The sequence below is a fragment of the Vulpes vulpes genome, chromosome X (assembly GCF_048418805.1).
Source record: "Vulpes vulpes isolate BD-2025 chromosome X, VulVul3, whole genome shotgun sequence".
Classification (NCBI taxonomy): Eukaryota; Metazoa; Chordata; class Mammalia; order Carnivora; family Canidae; genus Vulpes; species Vulpes vulpes.
Genome location: NC_132796.1, coordinates 109,111,742 through 109,135,398, shown reverse-complemented (window position 1 = coordinate 109,135,398; position 23,657 = coordinate 109,111,742). Strand labels below are relative to the sequence as shown.

Genomic DNA, 23,657 nt, shown 5'->3' with positions numbered 1-23,657 from the left:
TTCAAATGCAGACAGCCTACGGGCAAGCCTGCCCTTTGCACACTCTGGCCTGATCCAGTAGGAGGTTTTCTGCCTAGACACAAGTTCATAGAATTGCTTTGACTTGAACACTGTCATGTTTTGGAATGGGTCTTCATCAGCAGTCTTCCAGTACTGTGTGGTGCACTGAAAATGATCAGACCAGCTAAAAATCTACCACGCTACTATTCATTAACATAAAACCTCTCCTTTTCCTATCCCTGGGGAAAAAAACAAACAAACAAAACAACAACAACCAAGCAGCAAATGGAATAATAACTAAAATCGCCATAAAATTGTGGTCTTTTAGAAGGCTCACAGGTTAAGCCCTGCAATCATTTTTTATACATGTAAGTGACTGACTTTATCAGCACATTTCCTGAAGAGCTCTTTGGGGGGCACTGAGTCACTGAGGGCTAGTTTTGATAGACTAGATGTAAGAGCAAGAGGCAAAGGGGCTCATGTGGGAATGCTGAAAGAATATAAAGATGATACCTGAAAGGTCAAAGGCACTAAACAACTTTGTTAGTTTTGAATCCTGGTGGCAGGCTAAACCTCTGACTCCCACATGGTCTCAGTTAATAAGTTGGTCTTTTTTTAAAAAAAAAAAAATATATATGTATATTTGTTTATTCATGAGAGACACAGAGAGAGGCAGAAACATAGGCAGAGTGAGAAGCAGGCTCCATGCAGGAAGCCTGATGCAGGACTCGATCCTGGGACTCCAGGATCATGCCCTGAACCAAAGGCAGACGCTCAATTCCTGAGCCACCCAGGCGTCCCAGTGAGTTGGTCTTGACAGCATGAAAATCTCAAGCTTTGCTGATCACTTCATCATTTTGCCAAATGGTTTCTCAATCTTCCCTTCATATCAGGCCTCTAAGGTGAAATGTATACGAAAGCTACTCATCCAACTTGAGTGGGATCAAAGGATCGATCCTGATTATGATGGTGATGGAGAGATAAAGTGGGAGGATAAGCACATCCTCTTGCTTTTGATGAAACAGGAAGTCCCAAAACAGTGACCCAGCTGAAAAGGTGATTTTTTTGCAGTCAAATGAGTTGGCACAAGGGGGGAAATTGTGAGAACGGTACTAGGATCAGTAGGCTTGATATGGAACGTGTGTTCATAATGTACAAGAGGTATTCACACTGGCTCATTACTTGTTTCATCATCTTGAGCCCAGTGCACCTGAAAAGCCTCCAGATTAAGAAATCCCTTGACCTTTTTGTGTTCTGGGAAAGGCATTACTCAAGAGAATCACACGTCCCCACGTGACTTAGATAAGACTCAGAGATGATCCCCTTCTTCTACCTAGGACCAGGCCAGACACAGATCGACCAAATTCCCATTTGTTTTGTAATTGATTAGCTGAATTGTTTGTAGCCACTGACCCATCTAGACAACATACCTTCTAACCTGACTTGATCAAACTTTTTCTCTTCTTCCCCAGGCCCAAGAACTGAATCTACCCTCAGCCAGTATTGCAATGCAGAACAATCCTTCCTTAAGGGCCCCTCCTAAGAATAGGTTAAGTGATGCACAGGCAGAGCAGTATCCCATCTAGCAAGTAGAGAGATGGTCCCAGTTGCACAAAATAGGAGGTTTTTTTATAGGCAGGGTAAGGAAATTATTAGCAAAACAAAACAAAACAAAACAAAAGGATTTTAATCTTCTTTTGGGGGGGAGAGGGAACAACTGGGTTTTTATCATGCAGACGACCTCACTAATGCTGATTCAGAAATTTCAGACCTGATGATTAGTTAAAAGGCCATTCCTGGGAGAGGTTGGAACTTAAGTCTTGGTTTGCTATCGTGAGGGACAAATGACTCTATTTGGGGCTCATTGTTCTTTTTTCCAGAGCTAGGGGCTCCCCATGTTGGATTCCTGATGCCAAGAAGGGAAGGATACTGGATTCAGACCTCCTTTGGGGGTGCTCTCAGGGTCTCCGGGGGAGGCAGGTGTCTCCCACGACACTCTCCTCAAGGAACTTCCCATCGTGCCCTGGATGGCAAGGCTAAGAAGTCCCCATGACATCTGGCCTCAGGGGAACAAGAAAATCTGCTATGGAATGTGATGGAATTTGACATCCCCCTCTGAGTCCCTCAGAAGTCCCCACCAGTGGTCTGGTTCATCTTGAGTCTCAGACCGAGAGACCCAGACCAGGCTCAAAGCCCTGAGATGCTGAGTCACTGTGGCTCACCTTGTTCCTTTTCTGACAGTTGTTAATGGCCCTCCTTCTGTCATATCTCAGACCTGGAGAAACTCAGTTCCTGAGAGAACAGAATTTAGACTTTCTTCATTTTTATAGTAATTTGATGCAGAATTATTTTGTTTAGACTTTAACATATACTTAATTTGTTTGGTAATTAAGCACTTACATAACATAGCATTTATTCAATGGAATTTTGAGCCATTTTCTGGCTAATTGTGGTTTTTAAAAAAAAAACACAATGTCTCTAATTTACCCAATTAAGGATTACACTGAAAAATATTTTAGAGAGTTGTTCAAATGATTTGTTGCAAATTACTTCTCAGGAAAATTTACGGCAATCCTATGATTTCAAAAAGAAGCCAGGCATTGTGTACATTGCGAGTGCTATTTCTTTCATGAGCTTTTCTACCAACTTCAATTCGCTTCAAGGGGTAAAGAAAAATCAGTTGTATCTCAGAGCCTTGCAATTCAAGTACCATGTCATTTTCTCCTGTTGTGGTTATGGTATCAAACTCTCTAAACCCACAAATCCGCTTTCTTTTTTTATGACGTTTGTTACATTCTTTAATCTTCCACTTAGCAGTTGTAATGTTCTTCTCCAGACTCCTGACATTAATGCAGCTGAATTTAAGAGCTCACTTCAGCTTCTGTCAAAGAGATTTCAAATCTACTCTTACATGAGGGAGTGGTGGTCAACGAAATTTGCTTTAATTTGGGGGATTATTATTTAATTTTGTAAATGATATCCCAGAAGTTAATATATGAAAAAACATAAATCAATACCCACAAATGTCACAACCCAGAATTAGGTTCTAATTAGGAAGAAATGTGATTTCAAAAAGCCACTTAAGCAACCTAATTATTGGCCACCCAATGGGAATGTATCAGAATAAGTTAAAATAGATAAAATAAATAAAAGGATTGACAAGGGCAAAAGCAAAGCAAAAAAAATAATGAAACCACACCAAAATAGTATGTGAAGACTGACAAGGAAGGAACTTCCAAATCAATCAATTCTCTTCTATGAGACTGGAACTCTTATTATTATTATTTTTTATTATTTTTAGAGATTGTGGAGAGGGACAGAGAGAGTGGGAGAGAGAGAATCCCAAGCAGGCTCCATGCCCTGCCTGGACCTGGACATGGGGCTTGATCCCAAAACCCTGAGACTACAATGTGAGCCAAAATCAAGAGTTGGGTGCCCAACCGACTGAGCCATCCAGGTGCCCCAGATTGGAACTCTATGCTAATGCATATCTATGACACAGAAAACAAATAACTCCAGCAAAAGAAACAGTTTGGCATTAAAGCTTTTTTCCTCATTGTTATTATTCTTATTTGATGACTATTTCTCAGTAGTATTGGTAGTAGAGAGTAGTAGTCCAGAGCATAGGCTCCAGAGCCAGACTATGTGGATTCAAATCCTACTGCCATATCTTTACTAACGTGTAAGTTTGAGCAAGTCACTCAGCATGATTGCACTTTATTTTTATCATCTGTAAGTGTACATAAGAATAGCCACTTCCCACGACTGCTGTGTAGACTGACAGAGTGAAGACAATGCCTGACTTGTGTGTAGTAAGCCCTTATTACTAACTTGGCTAACCTCATTAACATAGCCTCATCCCTCTTATCAGAGACTGAAACGCACAATAAAAGATTATCAGTAGATACGTGGAATTCTAAGCCATTTCAGATCACAGATGTCTATATTGGTTTTCAATGTACAGAGACAAATGCTTTAAAGTAATAAAAGTGATATCTGACAGAGGAAGGAAGTCTAAAATGCCAACCCTTCACAAGACCAATGGAAAAGCTGACAAAAACTGTCAGATTCAACTTTTCTGGAACTCTGGAATCTAATCTAAACTTACAACAACCAAGGAAATGCTTAACAAAGAAAAAAATGGCTGCATTTTGGTGAAAGAGCTCTGTGGTATTTCCATGTACCCTGTTATCATCTCCTACACCCCAGTGTGGCAGTAGCTTTGAATGGCGGGGTGCACTCCAAGTGAAGGTTGCTGGTACAAGAGAAAGCAATATGGATTTTCCTCTGAATTATGTATGTTTCGACCTTGCATATGGTGCCCTGAGGGATTCGAATAAGTATTTGCCTTTGTTTTGCCTATCTCCAAGCTTCCCCAGGACCAAAGTGGCTCCCTGGGTAGCATTTGTCAAAAATATAGGCAAATATATTAGATGTTGCTGCATGGGACAAAAGGTAACAGTTGGAGTAAGAAATATACAAAAACTTAGGAGGGAAGAATCTTTGGGAAGAAAATACTTGGAGAATAAAGGCTTTGAAAAAATCCCATGAATTTTAAAGACTCTAGAAGTCTACATGAATGCCTAGGTCAGAACACATTCTCGGAAATGACCTGAGAAGTCCTTAAGTTCTCATTACTGGCCAACCTTTGGGTTCTGTACAACCAAGAAGCGAAGGCTAAGGTAGAGTTTTAAACTGCCTGGCTATGCAATGAAGCAAGGCCCCAACACATATCTGATCTACAAAGACTGGAATAATCTTTAGTTTGGTTTGGTTTGGTTCCAGGTATTTAAAGAAAAGGCTCTCAAATCCCTAGCTACCACTCAGCTAATGGAACAGAGATTTCAGTTGGCCATACACAAGAAAGAATATACAGATACTACGAAATTAATTTTTAAAAGCCAGTAAACAAACAGCGACAACCACACAAGCAGCAGCAGGAAACTTTAAAGAAGGGGTATAATCTGCCTGTGTCTCTGCCTCTCTCTGTGTGTCTCTCATGAATAAATAAATAAATAATCTTTAAAAAATTACAAACAAGCCAGTTTCTCATTTTCTCTCTTTGAGTTTATGATGCATGCATAAAGACATCCTCAAATCATCTTAAGCCATTGTGATACACATGATTTTTCAAAGGAGAACCTTTTCATTTGAAAGTTGTTGAATTTTGTTTCATTCTTCAGATTATCATCTTTAGATGTCTTGATATAAAATTCATCAGCAATTTGAGGGAGATGGTTTTGCAACAGCAGTTTCCACTGACATTTTTTGGGGATCAATACAAATTAACTCAAAAAGCAGATAACACATTCTGTCACTATGTGCCTGTCAATGAATGGTTCTCCTGAGAGTTAAATTATTTCAGTATTCAGGGGAAGAATTAACAATGGAATGGCCTTGTTACTGTTTTGAAATAAGCTAGTTTTCCTGTCTTACTCTAACACATCTATGTACATGTTTTCTTTTCTCTTTTTATATGTATATATTTTCCATGGGCATTCTTACAAGCTCCAACGAGAAGGACATTAAAGTGATGGAAAATGTTCTGGAACCACCAGTAGTAATGACACATAGATATATCATAGTTGCTCAGTCTAGGTGATATATGCTATATCTGAAAGTATTTACACAATCAGAAAAGACATAGGACCTTCTGAGATCAATGATTTCTGCTATCCAAGATGATTTCTAGAGGTAGCTTTTGTTTGGAAAAAGATGATATTCACTGTGTAATGATACATAAGGCACAAGAATCAGATCTGTCACTGATCACTTATAACTGAAAATCTTAAATCTAGTTTACAACCTTGTGGCATTCAAAGACTCATACAATCTGTTTCAAATTTACTTTTCCAGTCTTATTTTTATTTTTATTTTTTGGCTGGGTACAGTATACTTTATTGATGGTACATGACAAGGTAGGGGTCCCCAAGCCCTCCCCTTCCTCGGGGTCTGGGATGTAAACTGGAGGCCAGGAGATTCTCATTGTGTTGGGGGATTAAGTTGGGGCAGGGACTTCCCAGCAGCTGAGGGCCTCTCTCTTCCTCTTGTTCTTGTTGGGGCTGAGAGGGGTCCAGGAGGCTCTTACCCCTTAGAGGCCATGTTGACTATGAGGTCCACCACCTGGTTACTGTAGCCAAATTCATTGTCATACCAGGAAATGAGCTTGGCAAAGTGGTCATTAAGGGCAATGCCAGCTCCGGCGTCAAAGGTGGAAGAGTGGGTGTCACTATTGAAGTCGCAGGAGACAACCTGGTCTTCAGTGTAGCCTAGGATGCCCTTGAGGGGGCCCTTCGATGCCTGCTTCACCACCTTCTTGATGTCATCATATTTGGCAGCTTTCTCCAGGCAGCAGGTTAGATCCACAACTGACATGTTGGGGGTGGGGACATGGAAGGCCATGCCAGTGAGCTTCCCATTCAGCTCAGGGATGACCTCGCCCACAGCCTTGGTGGTGCCAGTGGAAGCAGGGATGATATTCTGGGCTGCTCCTTGGCCGTCATGCCACAGCTTCCCAGAGGGGCCGTCCACGGTCTTCTGGGTGGCAGTGATGGCATGGATGGTGGTCATGAGGCCCTCCACAATGCCAAAGTAGTCATGGATGACTTTGGCCAGAGAAGTCAAACTGTTGGTGGTGCAGGAGGCATTGCTGACAATCTTGAAGAGTTGTCATACTTCTCGTGGTTCACAACCATCACAAACATGGGGGCATCAGCAGAAGGAGCACAGAGATGATGACTCTCTTGGCCCCACCCAAGATCACCCCAGTCTTCTCCAAGGTGGTGAAGACCCCAGTGGACTCCACAAGATACTCAGCACCAGCATCATCCCATTTGATGTTGGCGGGATCTCGCTCCTGGAAGATGGAGATGGACTTCCCATTGATGACAAGTTTCCCGTTCTCAGCCTTAACCATGCTGTGGAAATTGCCATGGGTAGAATCTTATTGGAGCATGTACACCATGTAGTTGAGATCAATGAAGGGTTCATTGATGGAGACAAGATCCACTTTGCCAGAGTTAAAAGCAACCCTGGTGACCAGGTGCCCAATACGGCCAAATTCGTTTGCTCCGACCTTCACCATCATGTCATGGGGATGCAGCTGGCCCTGCACCAGAAGATGCAGCTGTCGGTCCAACAGGGAGGAGCAGAGAGCCTCCAGTCTCATTTTTAAACGTTGCCCTGTTTGAACTTTCCCTCTAGGCAAACTGATCAAATGACTATCCCCTGACACGATTTATATCTTTTCAACCCTACACCTCTTCTCAGAGCACTCCTTTCTGGCACATCCTTACCACCTTCACTCCCCAAATGTTGCCTCGTCCCCCCACACAGACTCCCCTACTTCAGTCTGATAAAAGCCTAAGGCTTCCAGAAGGAGGTGTCACCACCATATCCTCCTTGGAAAAGAGGTGTGCATCCTTTATTTGGCACAAGAAAAACCCATGTAGTGTCGGCTTTATTCTGATCTAAATTGGAGGAAAATTCTGGATACCTCCCTAAACATCATAGCTCTGGAGTCATTTGCTCTTGGAGAAGGCAAGCCTTCTATAGCCTTCTATCCTGCACTTCCATAAGCAGTAAAAGAAGCCGTTCCCTGATAACCTACCTTCTTTTTGCTTACAAAGATTTTTTTAACCATTTTCTTGGTTAATACGTGGGCTATCTCTAATCTTGTAATCATTCTGTACGTAGAGAAGAAACGTGTCAGGATGTCTGGAAAGGTACAGAAAAGTACAGAGCTGGTTCATAGAGGACAGCCAGGGGTCAGGCGCTCCTGAGCCTGACCATTTCTTAACTCAAGGTTTTTAAAGTTGCAGCAGAACACAACTTCACCCCATCTTTCCAGAAAATGGGAGGGAGGGATTAGGGTGGTATGTTAAGTGGAAGCTGAAAGTGGCAAAAGATGGTGAAATGTAGGAAAAATGATTTCTTGGAACTTCATAAATCTTGGTCAAAAATTTACGTCGTCGAGCAGTCCTGAGTTGTTGGCTGCTCTATCTTCCTTGTGACAGCTTCATGAATGACAGCTTCATTTCACATACAGCTTCATGAGAATAATGAAATCTCCAAGCTAAAGAAAACCACATTGGTATTTGAGTGTCTTGAAGTTTCTCGAGGGCCCCAAAGCACTGGAGCGGCTCAGAAGGGTAACTCGACAAGGGCAACAGTTGGTTTTTTTAGTTCTTTGGTTACATGTCTCATTGCTCTCCCTAAACTGTCAACTCTCGGTGAGGTTTGATAGAGAATGAAATTTCTGATTTTTCCTACCTGATTCCCGAGACTCATTTCCAAAATGATGGGCTTACACTATACAGAGGCTAGATAGAAAGCATAAATTATGGGTTTTGCTGACACATCTTTAGTAATAGACTTCTCTCACAGAGAAGGAATACGTGAAGATTCTCCATCAATCCTATTCAGTTATTTTCACTGTCAGCAAGGACTCTTTGGAGCATAGACGTAGCTTGCCCCAGTCTCTGCCCCCCAAGACAATTTCTTGATTCTGTGATTCAGCTTTTGTCTCAATTAAAAACCACTTTGAATCTGAAGACCTCTTTTTTTTTTTTTTTTTTTTTTTTGAGGGAGAGGAGTGGTGAGGGGCAGAGGGAGAGAGGGAATCTTTTTTTTTTTTTAAGATTTTATTTATTTATTCATGATAGGCAGAGAAGGGGGTGGGCAGAGACACAGGCAGAGGGAGAAGCAGGCTCCATGCAGGGAACCCCACGTGGGACTCGATCCCAGGTCTCCAGGATCACACCCTGGGCCGAAGGCGGCGCTAAACCACTGAGCCACCTGGAGAGAGAGAATCTTAAGCAGGCTCAAGGCCTAGCACAGGACCCAACATGTGGCTCGATCTCACCATCCTGATATCATGACCTCAGCTGAAATCCAGAGTCAGACACTTAACTGACTGAGCCACCCAGGTGCCCCAAATCGGAAGACCTCTTATTAGAAGTTTGTAAATTTGGAATTGAATAGTATGACACCCAATGGTAAAGTGTTAGCAGTGTGTTTTCTTCCAATATCCTATCTTCCAGACTTTTTGAACTTGACCGAGGGTGAGGAGTCCCTGACCTCAGTGGGATCTGGATCAGAACATTCCACTCAAGGTTTCTTCTGCCTCCAAACCAGAAGTCCAGAAGATGCCTTTAATCTGGCTACAACTGCTCAGTCTCAGACCTCCATGCACCTAATAGCGGGAGTGAAAGGCTGCCCAAGAGTTCTGTGCGCTTCTAATAAGAATCTCTCCCTTTCTGGTCAACATTCAATACCTCCCACCTACTGTTCACCTTGAGATCGTCAAGACAAATCGTATTGTGCCTGTTTTCTTGATTTCCAATTATTATCCCAAGAGGGCTAATACTTCTCAGGATTCTAACCTACATATGGCTCTGGAGCAGTGAGGCAACCCCCACCCTGCACTCTTCCTTTGCTCCTCTTCCGTTTTATTTTTCCCCATGTGTCACCAAGTAATACACTATGTATTTTACTCATTTATTTGCTTAACGCCCTTCACCAGATGAGGGCAAGATTTCTTTAGATCATTCATGAAGTACTCCAGTTGAACTAACAGTCCTGTGTGGATGAACACATAGCGCCAACAACAGTAAAAGAGGGTGGGGCACCCTTAACAGTAAAAGAGGTGGGGCATCTGGGTGGCTCAGTTGGTTAAGCATCTGGCTCTTGGTTTTGGCTCAGGTCATGATCACAGGGTCCTGAAACTGAGCCCCACATCGGGCTTCACACTCAGTGGCGTCTGCTTGTCCCTGTCTGTCTGCTTCTCCCCCTTCCTGGCAGCCCCCGCCCCTTCCTGTTCACACACACTCTCTCTCTGTCTCTAAAATAAATAAATAAAATGTTTAAATAAAAAAACCAGTAACAGTAGTACATGATAAAATTTCAAGGTCTCACCTTTTAAACTTGACAATTTATTTTAGTTTTAGAAATATAGATGCCATAGAGGTAGGGACCTTATCTTTTGGGGGCTCCTTGCACAATCCACCAGTGGCTTTATTCACCGGTATTTGGGGACAAAATACCTGTTTCTTTTCTCTTCACGAGGAGTTAGTTTCTGATTTAGATAGCCAAACTCATCACACTGAGGCATTTAAGGGAGTGATTTGGGTTTCCCTGTTATACGTATGGGGTCTTTAATGGAGAGAACAGCAATTTTGGGTCTCCTGCCATAATTGCATCAGAAATTCTTTCACTATGTGAAGAAATAAGCCTCGAGCTGTACTCCAATTGCCAGATGATCATTTCCTGTTACTACCTTAGTAATATGAAGCAATTATTTTCACTATTTTCCCAAACCATTATCCCTTCAATTTTATCTGTTCTTTTCTCTTGACATGTGAAGATTCATGTACAAAAAGAAAAATAGGCCTATTATGGTCTATTTTCTCTGGTTATCATACTACATTTTCAAATTTTTCTCAAAGATCCGAATTTTGCCTCAGGATACTCTAATATGACCTTTATATCTTTTCCGTTAGAATTTTGCTTACATGGATAGATCCAGAATTGTCTTCTCCTTTCCCTGTATAGACATCCTTTTATGCCAAAACTTTAGATTCAATCAATATCTGCTTAAAGTATTCATTAACTCATTCAATAAAAATCTACTGAGTACCAACTATATCGTAGATATAATGCTGGGAACACCTTTTTAAAGACACCTAAGACAGAAGGATTCCCTTTATGGGGCTTTTAGTTGAATAGAGAGTGTAAACATTTTATAAATAAATGTAAGCAGAGGGTGAAATTCCAAAGGAGTAAAAGATTACTTTTATTTTGGATAAAGCATCAATTAACTGTCAAACTAAGTAATAAAAGATAAGTAAGTGGTTCCAGGAGGATCGAGTCAGGTGGAGCCTGTGGTGCAAGAAAATAGATGGTAAGAATTATGGCTGGAGAGGTTGGCACAAAGACACTGTGTGCCAGAAAAAAGAGTTGGGACTTCATTGCCCAGGAAAATGGATTAGAGTCTGGAAATTTTATGAGCCTGACAAGCAAATTTGAAAATAAGAAAGCTCATTCCTTCTTATTTATAATATCACTCCCTCTGCTAGAGCAAGACTAGAGGGGGTAATATTGTTGCATTTCCGATAGTCAAGCAAAGGGTGTTGATGACATAAATGATTTTTTACTTTATTATCTGTGTCTAACCCATCATCATGGCCAGTGATGTTTCAGTGTTTAGAAGCAAGAGATGAGGTCTGCAAGAAGGCATAGATCATTAGTAATGGGGACTGTTGAGTTTTGATTTGCTGAGAGGATTGCCAGTTGCAATAACTCAAGCCCTCAATACCATTGATTGTCAGGCCCTAGAATTTCTGCCAGTGTCAGGGCTAAAGTTTTTCCCAAGGAATTTCTTGGAGAAAATTTGTGAATCTTTAAGCTCTAGCTTAAAACTGGGTGTTCCACTGCACTACTGGGTATTTACCCAAAGAATTACAAGAAGACTAATTCAAAGGGATACATGCATCCCAATATTTATAGCAGCAGCATCCACAATAGCCAAATTATGGAAACAGCCCAAGCGTCCATGGTTGATGAATGGTTAAAGAAGAGGTGGTGTATATACACAATGGAATATTATTCAGCCATAAAAAGAATGAGGTCTTGCCATTAGCAATGACGTGGATGGAGCTAAAGAGTGAGTATTATGCTAATCAAAATAAAGTCAGAGAAAGACAAATATCATATGACTTCACCCATATGTGGAATTTAAGAAACAAAGGAAATGAGCAAAGGGGGATAAAAGAGAAACAGAAACTAAGAAGCAAACTCTTAACTATAGGGAACAAACTGAGGGTTGCCACTAGGGGGAAGAGGCAGTGGGTGAAACAGGTGGTGGGGATGAAGGAGGGCACCTGTTGTGATGAGCACCGGGTGTTGTAAGGAATTGTTGAATCACTATATTGTACACTTGAAACAAATGTTACACTGTATGTTAACGAACTGAAATTAAAATAAAATCTTAAAAATACAAATAAATAAAAGTGTGGGTGTTCGACCACCTGGGCAAAGCACTCATCCGACTAATTTCTGACTTGGATCTTCTGCTTTCTACTTTCTGACTCCGAGGGAAAACATGCTTCATTAATTTCAAGGTAGAGGAAACATATTGGACTATATGGTTGTGGTCATGTGATACCTCTAGTGGCAGCTCTGGCCTATGAAAAGGAGATTGCAGTTATAATGCATGGAAAAGGTTTTGCAATACAACAGGCAATAATATCCAATGTACAGGTTCACTGAAACATTTCCAAGAGGAGTTTCTTCACTTCATCATGTTTTGCGTGTCAGAAGTGAAACAATTTTTTCAGCTCCTCTCATGTCACTTCAATTAGTTAAGGCTCCATTACACCTTTTGCAAAAATTAGTTTTGCTGATCATTTTGTGATTACCCTGCTAGACTGTGAGCCACTTGGGACCAAGTACTATGTTTTACCGGTTATTGTGTCCACAGTATCCAGGACAATTCCTGGCACCCAGTAACTAACTGAATAAAAGACTCAATGCCATTTATTTTGATCACTTTTCAATTTCCCATAATATATTTTTTACTACATAAAAATATACTTTGCATGGAAAAACCTGTTTGCATCAAAGGACAGTGTGCCTTACAGGGACAAGGACCATGTCTTTATTTCCCCGTTATCTGGCACAGAGCACAGAGCATAAACAAGAATTGAGTTAAATTTATAAATCAAATGTCATGATGATGTCTTCGGCAACTGAGTTATCAAAAGAGTGACAGTGATTTCACTATTATCATTATTGTAAAATTATTTCATCCAGATTATGGTAAACAAAGGACACATTTAAGTTGACTGCAGAGATGACTATGTAAAGCCATGACCCAATTAACTATACTCACTCCTGACAGGTTTTTCTAAGACATGGGATGGAGTTGTTCTGTGTAAGAAGTGAATTATTTCAATTATTGAAATAAACTTAGTGGAACGTATTAGCCACTAAATGGAAAAGTCAGCTAACTAGTTTCCATTACAATACTCACAGTATACTCTCTTTCTCTCTCTGTCTTTCATTCTCTCTCTCTCTCTCTCTCTCTCTCACACACACACACACACACACACACACTCACACACACACACTTCTCTGTTGTCCTATAATGATCTTCAATTTAACTGGGTTCTTAAGCATGAGTCTAGCAGTTTAGCTGTTAAGTCAAACAAATCAATTCATTTGAACCTAGAACTTCCAAAATCACATGAACCAATATAGTTATTAAAGAAAACATATGCGAAAAGGTATGGCATTCAAGTCTTCGACAACAACAGCACTTGGTTATATATCTTTATCTATAATTATAATACAAATGGGATCATATCTATGCGCAATTTGGCATCTGTTCTTTTCACTTCATTCCAAGCCACCAAATACTACAATACAGCATAATGTTAAGAGCCTGAACCTTGGTATTTGATAGATCTAGTTTTGAATATTTGGACTTGACATTTATTCTGATCATCAATTTTTTCATTTGTAGTATGGAGCACTAAGTAGTCCTTAGTGTCGTGGTGAGGAGTCGATGAAATAATGCAAATAAGATAAGTAGTATATAATAAAAAAATCAATAAATGATGTAGTATTTCTTGGCATATAGCACATCTCCATGTATTTAATTAACCCAAAGCCAATCAAACCAACATCTAAATCACTTTCTTTTTTCTCAATATTAGAAGCAACTTATATGATAAATATCTTTGCATGTTTATAGGTGCCTACTTGCCCAGTTTTTTTTTATAGAGTATATTCCTAGAAGTAAACTTGCTGAGTCAAAGGGTATAAACATTTTCAAGACATTCTGTTTTGCTAAATGGCTCTGCAGACTGGATGTACAAATTCACACTACCACCAGCAGGGTGTGAGAGTGTTCATTTCTCACAATTTTGTCAGCTGAATATTTATCATTAAAACTCTACCAGGGCAGCCCGGGGGGCTCAGCGGTTTAGCGCCGCCTTCAGCCCAGGGCCTGATCCTGGGGACCCGGGATCGAGTCCCACGTCGGGCTCCCTGCATGGAGCCTGCTTCTCCCTCTGCCTGTGTCTCCGTCTCTCTCTCTCTCTCTCTCTCTCTCTCTCTCTGTCACTCATGAATGAATAAATAAAATCTTAAAAAAAAAAAAACCTCTACCAATTCCAGGGGGTGGGGTGTATATCTTATTTTAATTTGCATTTATTACCTGTAAGTTTTATTGAGACCATTTGTGTTTCTTATTTTGTATCTGCCTGTTATAGCTTTTGCCCATTTTTCTCTTTATATGTGCTTTCCTTCCCTACACATACCTTTTATGTATTAAGGGTGCATGCTTTTGACTTTAAACACATTGCAAGATTTCTCTAAGTTTATTTTACTTGTACATGTGATGTTTTTTATTGACAGAAATGTTAATACATTTGAGTGAATTTTTAAAATCTCTTCAGATAATTGTATTGATATCAGAAACAGTCTAACAATATCTATTTACTATAATTTTCAATATCTCCTACAAAATTTTCCTCTATACAATGGGAACATTGTAAGTCAAAACAGAACCTACGTAATGTGCTTGCATTGCCTTTCATCTATTACCTTTTTTCTAATGATAAAATGAATAGTTTAATTCTAACATGGCTGCTAGCTCATCATTCTTGATATTATCACATAATCAGATTAAGTTAAATACCAAGGAATAGTCTTACAAAGAACATGGTATTTATCACAAAACTCGTCAGGCTCGAATAGGCCCTGCCAATATTGACACTTTGCTATAGTGAAAATAATTCCACTCCCCATCTACAATGGGACTGCCCTTTAGCACATCTAAAATCATAATTTTTCAACCTTGATCCATTCAGTCATTCTTTTAGGAAATATACTGTGCTCCTACTGTCCTAAACACCATGCTAGATACTGAATTGAAGTAGCAAATAAGACAAAGTCTAACTTTATAGAGCTTACGGTGCTGTACAAGTATATACATTATGTAGAGTGGACTTGGTAGATTAAAAACAAAAACAAAAGGAAACGTGAAACAGCTCTTGTTTAATGAAAGGCCGGATTTAAATTGCACTCACTATATGCCAAGTGAGTTTCTACTGGTTTTATATGCATATGTATTAATTCATTTCATCTTCCCAACAACCCAAAGAGGTGGGTAGTGTTTTTGAAAGTTGGTTTTTTTTTTTTTTTTTAATTTGAGCATAGTTGACACACAGTGTTTCATTAGTTTCAGATGTGCAAAATAGTGATTCAACAAGTTCTGGAATTATGCTGTGCTCAGCACAAGTAGGCCAACCATGTGCTGCCACCGAACACTATTGCAGTACCAGTGACTGTTCCCTTATGTTATGCCTTTCATCCTCGTGACTTATCCCACAACTGGAAGCCTGTCTCTTCCACACCCCTTCATCCATTTTTCCCAAACCCCCAATCCTACCCCTCTGGCAACCATCAGTTTGGCCTCTGTATTTACAATCTGATTCTACTTTTTGCTTGTTTGTTTTTAGATTCCTCTCAGGAGTGAAATCCTAAGGTATTTATTTGCCTGTCTCAGTCTGGCTTATTTCCCCTAGCACAATACAGAGGCAGGTAGCACTTAATCACCTCCATTTTACAGATGTGGAAATGAAAACATAGAGGTAGAAAAGGGATTCTCCAGTTTCATCCTGCTAGAAAGCAGAGAAACTGAGTTTCAAACCCAGTGAATCTGGCTCCTGAGCTCATACTCCTAAACACTGTGCTAGACAACCTCCGGAATATGGTGAAATGTTTTCCTATTTTCATACGATGTATTTTACATATTTATTTTATGGCTTTTAAACATTCTAAGATTTAAAATTTTAAGACATAACTTTCTCATACTTCACAGTTGGTTTAATATGGAACACACATAAATAAAATATTAATTCTCTTCATTTCCTGTGCTTTGATTGAAAGGATTCACTGCTAGAGCTCTTCTTAAAAGTACTTTTAAGGATTCTACTTTTGAATACTTATTGCCATCCCTCCTTATCCAGCTCTCATGTCCACAGCTTCCTTAAGTATTCAGAACACATAGGAAAACCAGGATACAAACAAACAAACAAACGTCTTCAGCAGCCAAAATAGATGTCATAAGTTTATTCATGAGGGAACATTCCAGGCTCTCACTCAGAGGTAGTTTAACTTTAGACAGAATTATAATAAGCTTTAATAAGCTGCAGCAGATCGAAAGTAGAAGGGGGTTATAAAGAGAGGATTTTGACAGCCTGACTAGAATGAATAATACAGGAAAACCATAAATATGTCATGCAAAAGAAGTAAAAAATATTTTCTGAGGCTACTTAGTACAGGGGTAAACCATCATTGTATGATAACCAAGAAAAGTGATCAAAGTTTATAATGATAACCCACATCATTAAAAAATGTTTGGGTGCAGTCGGTTTTGTTCAAAAAGTCAGTGGACTTCCACCAAGAATGACAGGTGACTAAAACCCAGTGGTAAGGATGATGTGACAAAAGGAGTACTGTCAAATAAAGTACAACATTTATATAAGGCAATTTGGCAACATTTGTCAGAAGCGTTAGCATTCTCTTAGCCACATTTCTGTATTATGAAAATTATTACGAAGTAAAATTCAATTTTTTTTCTAAATAATTTTAGTGCTCTCTAAGTTTCTCTGATTTTACCTGATACTATTTTTTTTTTTTTGTTAACTTCACTTCATGGCTCAAAGAGTTATCTTGTATGAAAAAGATACAGCCGTAAGCCTCATCTACTGTCTTGAAGTTATTTGATGTGACAAGATCTGAAACGGTAGACTCATATATGAGACTGTGGTTGACAAGGGCTAGTTAAATATAGTTTGCCACTAATCTCAAGCTCATGATTGAAAATACCTTGTTGCTAACTAATTTCCTGGAAGTGTCACCAGATTCGTATGATGCATCATATCCTGATGGCGCCTTTTTTCCTGTGGTGCTCTCAATCTGGGTTGCTCTCTCTGAACTTCCATCTCCATACATATCCATCTATCAAAATCCTACTCATTATTGTTCAAAAATCAGCTCAAATGCCATTTTTCTCGATGCAGCCTTTCCAAGCCCATCCAGTGAGAGAGGCAAAATTGGGTCATGAGTGTGGGCTCTGCACTCACACACACTTGGTTTCAAATTCTGGCTCTGCCACCTGCCAGTTGTGTGACATTGAGCAAATCATTGCTCAGATCCTCAACTTCTTTCTTGGTAAAATGTCACTAATTGAAAGCCCTGCCAGATAAGATTGTCGTGGGAATTAAAAGGGATTGCTTCAGATCTTTGAGCTAGCTGAGTAGACATCATGAGAAAGGCTCACCCTCCCTAGTTAAATAAATTTATGGACAAGAAATCATCATTGAAATTAAATGGTGGCAGACATGTCCAAGGAATACTGTGGGGGTTTGATCTGTTTATGAATCTTGTGATAGATGAATGTGTGGAGAAGGCAACTGGTGGGCAACAGAACAATATTGGAATGTTGGTAATATGAGGAAATAGTATTATCACATAGAAGCCTTGGAATGCCACTCTGGAAAACAGTGTGGAGGTTCCTCAAAGAGTTAAAAATAGAGCTACCCTATGACACAGCAATTGCACTGCTGAGGATTTACCCCAAAGATACGGATGCAGTGAAAGACCGAGACACTTGCACCCCAATGTTTCTAGCAGCAATGTCCACAATAGCCCAGCTGTGGAAGGAGCCTCGGTGTCCATCGAAAGATGAATGGATAAAGAAGATGTGGTCTGTGTATACAATGGAATATTCCTCAGCCATTAGAAACTACAAATACCCACCATTTGCTTTGTCGTGGATGGACCTGGAGGGTATTATGCTGAGTGAAGTAAGTCAGTTGGAGAAGGACAATCATCATATGGTTTCAGTCATAAGGAGAATATAAGAAATAGTGAGGGGGATTATAAGGGAAAGGAGGGGAACTGAGTGGGAAAAATTCTTAACTCTGGGAAACGAACAAAGGGTAGTGGAAGGGGAGGTGGGTGGGGGTATGGGGTAACTGGGTGATGGGCATGGAGGAGGGCACTTGATGGGATAAGCACTTGGTGTTACACTATATGTTGACAAATTGAACTTCAATAAAAAAAAATTAAAAACAACTAAAAAAAGAAGCCTTGGAATGAGTATAAACAATGGGTGTGTTCATCAGAAGAGATTAACTGCTTCCACATGTCCCCTATCCATCGTACCTGTTTTACTACAATTTAAAAATCAGGTCATGTGCATTTTCATATTGAACTTTTTTGCTAAATAAACTTTTATAATAGTCAGAAAAAAGAGACTGCTTCAGAAATGTATAAATAACTGATAAAAGTACTCTAAATTTACACCACATTCAGTATTCAAATTGACTAAAGGAAACAATTTTGAGATCCAGCTTCTGACACTCATGTCAAAGAAATACAGACAAGAATGTTGGGACCTGGGCGACACCATTACACACTTTTGGTGAATGTCCCTGGATGAGTTTCCATAAGAAAATTCTCTAATTACACAAGGTAGGAGGCCTTTTCACTGCACTTTGGTCAACATATCTACGAAGGATGATAGTCTGCAAATAATGGAGGAGAAAGAGAACAGAAAAGAGGAAAAATCTTGAATCTGCAGTCCTTTCACACTCAACCGCATTACTGGTCACCATTTGTGTTGACTCTATGAAGTGACATTTGACTCAGCTGACTGAAGAATCCAATCATGTGCAACCAAAGTTAGCTCGCTTATTTTTTGGGGGGTGGAATAAGTTGTTCTTGTAAAAGATGCCTTAAGAACGCTGAAAACTGTCTTTGGCCAAATATCCTGCCGCCCTTGTTACTTCTTCTTCTTCTTCTCCTTCTCCTTCTCCTTCTCCTTCTCCTCCTCCTCCTCCTCCTCCTCCTCCTCCTCCTCCTCCTCCTCCTCCTCCTTCTTCTTCTTCTTCTTCTTCTTCTTCTTCTTCTTCTTCTTCTTCTAGATTTATTTATTTTAGACAGGGAGAGCACACTTGGGGAGGGGCAGAGGGAGAGAGAGTACCTCAAGCAGATTCCCTGCTGAGCACAGAGCCCTATGTGGGGCTCAGTCCTATGACCCTAAGGTCATGACCTGAGCTGAAACCAAGAGTTGGACACTTAACCAACTGGGCCATCCAGGTGCCCTGGGCTTTTTACTTCTATTGTCACTTTATTCTCTTCCCTCCACCCCCACCTCACACACCCTTCCCCAGGCTTGCTTACAGCAGGCCGAGGATGAGTCAAAAGTAGAACTAAATTGCTCTGCCTAAGATAGGAACAGAGGAGACTTTGGGAGTGAGAAACTGTGTAGGTGAGGGAAGGGAGACACCGAGGACAAGACAGAGGGGAGGCTGGTAATATGATCAGAGCCTGTATTCCAAAAATAAACAAATAAGCAGAGTCTTTGGAAACTCACAATTGGAGAAAATAATCAGAGGACTTTAATGAGAAGAGGACACTTGGGGAGTGTCCTCCCCAAATTGAATAAATTCAATTTATTTTATTTTATTTTTATAAATTTATTTTTTTATTGGTGTTCAATTTGCCAACATATAGAATAACACCCAGTGCTCATCCCGTCAAGTGTCCCCCTCAGTGCCCGTCACCCAGTCACCCCCACCTCCTCCCCTCCTCCCCTTCCACCACCCCTAGTTCGTTTCCCAGAGTTAGGAGTCTTTCATGTTCTGTCTCCCTTTCTGATATTTCCCACTCATTTTTTTCTCCTTTCGAGGGCATTCAATTTAAATAGTACGTATTTTATTGTTTTCCTCCGGCACATAACTTCTTTCTATAGTCCCAGATTTTGACAAAATTGGCCATGCAGGTTACATTTGTTTAGTGATACTTAAGGAAGCAAAAGGATCTGAATAGTGTCCATCAGAATATTATGATCGGAGGATGAACCCAAAAGACCAACCACCCCGGGCACCTGGGTGCAGGGAAAAGGGGTTGTGCCCTCAGATTTGTGAAGCCCGAGAGCCCTAACTCAATCCCAGATATCTAGGACCCAAGATTCCAGTCTCTTTACTGCTAACACCTTAGCTAATTAGGGAAGTGTCCTTACTGTGACCTTTTGCAGTGCCTGTCACCTGACCTTCCCATTGTTCCCTTGGCATCTAGAGCCATACTAATAGTTACCTTTGCATAGATAGGAAGATTGTTCCAGTTAGATTATAATCCTCACGAAGCCATCCTTTATCTCACAATGCACCCTCCTGTAGTAAAGTTAAATTAAATATTAGTTGAATGAAAACAACTTTTTATGCCTTTATCTACTTTTGTGCCTGACGGTCACCATTATATTGAAAACGTGTATATAGTTAGAAGATGCATTCGGGTGTTAGAAAATCCCACTTTGAATTCAAAGGCATTTTAACGAGTATTGTCAGCTTTACAAGGAAACAATTTTCTTGTGTGTGCAAACTAGAAAAGCTCTGGGTTTTCCATATCATTGACAGCATGGTTCTTGGTTCATCACAACATAAAAAGTGCATGATACACTGGGGTGTCACTATAAAAATAATGTTATTCTTCCAGTTTTATCCTGGCAACACTCGGGAATCCTATCAATGAATACAGATGCACACAGCTAAAGTAAGATAATGCCCATAAACCAATTTCTGAACAGATTTTTCAACAAAACCTTCAGATCTGTTTGGTTACATTATTTAGGGCAAAACGGGATGGCTTTGAAATGTAAAGTTTCTTATGAGCTCAGTCCTACATTTTAATCCAAGCTTAGTAATTATTGCCATGCCCCATCCATTCAGCAGGTATTGCCGGCTAGAAAGAAAAAAAATAGATAAAATTGAAAGGCCAAATTCACAATGGAGATGTCAAAATAAACCAGCTACTAAAGAATCAAATGGTTTATTTTCAGCTCCTGCCTCTTTGCTTCGCTTACAACATCCTCTCGAATCATGAAGCTCCCATAAACACGAGGTCTTCTCTCTACCAAAATAATTGCTCTTGACTTGACAGAAAAGACCATTCCCCCAGTTAAACCCATGTCACTATAGAACATGCTATATTTTACCCTGAGGGTGTCACACCTGAACTGACATAGGACTCATGATGTGCAGAAGGGTCAAAGTCCCGTCCTTATCTTACCTTCTACAGCAGTGCTGTCATATAGAATTATCACGCAAGGGGCAAATGTGAGCCACGTGTGCAATTTTGAATTTGCTAGTAGCCACATTAAAAAAGGAAAATGCAACAAGTGGAAGTAATTTCATAAGATGTATTTCTTATACCAAAAATGTGATCATTTCAGTATATTACCAACAGAAAAACATAAATGAGCGATTTAAAATGTTCATTCCTGGGATCCCTGGGTGACTCAGCTGTTTGGTGCCTGCCTTTGGCCCAGGGCCTGATCCTGGAGACCCGGGATCGAGTCCCACATCGGGCTCCCTGCATGGAGCCTGCTTCTCCCTCTGCCTGTGTCTCTGCCTCTCTCTCCGTGTCTTTCACGAATAAATAAATAAAATTAAAAATAAAATAAAATAAAATGCTCATTCCTATACTAATCCATCAACATCTGATGAACACTTAGAGCTCATCTTTATTTTGACCAGACCACGTTTCAAGTGCTCGATAGCTGCACGCTCTAGTGGCCACCATACCTGACAGCACAGTTCTATGCAGGAGCATTTAGGAACTGTGATCAGAAGGGAGAGAATCCCAAGCATCACCTCCCAATGGAAAGAAATCCCTACCAGACGTGAGAGCCTGCAGACCCCTGACCAAGATGTGGGAGAGGTAGTTGAGAATCAGCTAAGAGGGACTATCCAATAAGGAAAAAAACTTAACCGAGGACGCTGCCTCCATATAACCACCAATTCCTTATTCTGTACAATGCACCAATTTAAAAAAGAATATTTCTACAAATATAAATGGAAACGCGTTTTTGTTTTGTTTTTGTTTTTGTTTTTTGTCTCTCTCTTCCCTCAGTCTCTGGATCATTTTCACTTTGTCCAATGCTTTATTTCAGTTTTCCTCTTCACAATGTATAAATTTGTTCATTTGTTCTTTTTTTTTCTTAGTTGAGTTTCTCCGTCAGCTCTGACTGTATGTTATAAAATATTTACATAGTTCCAAAAGCCTTTTGCCTCTCCTGCCAAATCTGACATTCTTCTCCTCCCTCAATTCTTTCTTTAGGCTTATCTTTTTGTATCCTTCCCCCTGGCAAACTTCATCTAGCACAGGATGGTTGCTTTGCCACCTTCTCAGGCTCTTCCCTGCTTCTGGTCTTCCTTTCTGTCCTCACCAGGCCAATGAAAGAGCAGTACCTTTTGAAATTTCCACGAATGTTCCAAATTCCACAAAAGGATGTGATGAGCTTGGCCTTACTGGCAGTATGTGTTCTTGCTCAGTGACTGAATTTTGGGTGCAACAAGGATAATTTAAAACCAATAACATTATTTTCCCCAAAGCAGTCGCAATCCAACTTCCTGGGGATCTAGATGCTTCTTCCGTCACACATTTGGTCTTGTGATTCTGTGTGGCTTCTCACAGATGGGAAGAACCGCCCTTACAGCCTACCTCCCAAGCTGTGGCTGGCAAGAGCCATCCTGAGTCTATGCTTTCTGTTTAAAGACAGAAAATAAAGATGGAGTTGGCTGGTGACATTACAGCTGGTGTTCGTGAAGAATTTTGTGAAAGTCTATTTAAATTCTAAACTTGACAGCACAGTTGTTGGTTTGTCAAAGCATTGCAAAATGAAAAGAGTGAAGAGAATCTAAAGACCAGAATCATAGCAGTTTTTTGTTTTGTTTTGTTTTAATGTAGCTATGGATCTAAAAGTCTATATTTGATTTAGTCACTTTGCCCAGGGGAAGAAACACATTAACGAAAGGATAATACCAAAATGACCTTGGGATAAATATATTTTTGAGCCTTCTAAGCAACAGGAAATTACAGCTTGCCTTTGCCCAAAAAGTGGTATTATAATTTCAGCAATCTCCATTTGTGAAAAGTCATTTCTCCCATTACTAATTCAATAGCTGAATTAGGTAGGATGATATTTTCATATTTGCTATACATGCTGTTGCTTTTGTGTGACTTCCAGTTGCTAGGAAGCCTGATCAGAGTCTCCTGGCTGGTCTAGGTTTGCAGTTTTCTCTGGAGTGGACATCTATATACACATAACCTTCTTCATCCTATTAATCAAGAAAAGCATCATGTCTTCTTGACAAGATGTTAGATGCATTTCATAGTGGCTGAATTCTCTTAGGGTTTGTCAGAGAAGAGGAGCAATTTGTTTCCAAGGTAGTGAAGCTCTGCCACAGTTGGAGGAGGTCACCCAAAAGAAATGGACAAGGTGTTTTGCTGCCATGTTGACTTTGGGTCCATGAATATTTCATGAGTAGAATAAAAATTCATAAAACATTACATCTGCTTCATTTAGTCATTCTTCGTTTTTTTCGGAGCACAACTCTTCAGGAAAATACTCCAGCTGACCAGCTGTTCTATTGTAGCTGCTAAATCAAAAGGCCACTCTACTTGCATGTAGTTTTAGAATAAAGATGCATTTAAGTATAAATGCATTTTTAAAAAGATTTTATTTATTTATTCATGAGAGACACAGACAGAAGGAGAAGCAGACTCCCTGCAGGGAGCCC

General features: G+C 40.1%; 1 pseudogene; it reads right to left on the bottom strand.

Annotated features, from left to right (window-relative positions):
• Positions 1 to 6,084: 6,084 nt before the first annotated feature.
• LOC112927667 (glyceraldehyde-3-phosphate dehydrogenase-like) lies at positions 6,085 to 7,084 on the bottom strand (annotated as a pseudogene).
• Positions 7,085 to 23,657: the final 16,573 nt, after the last annotated feature.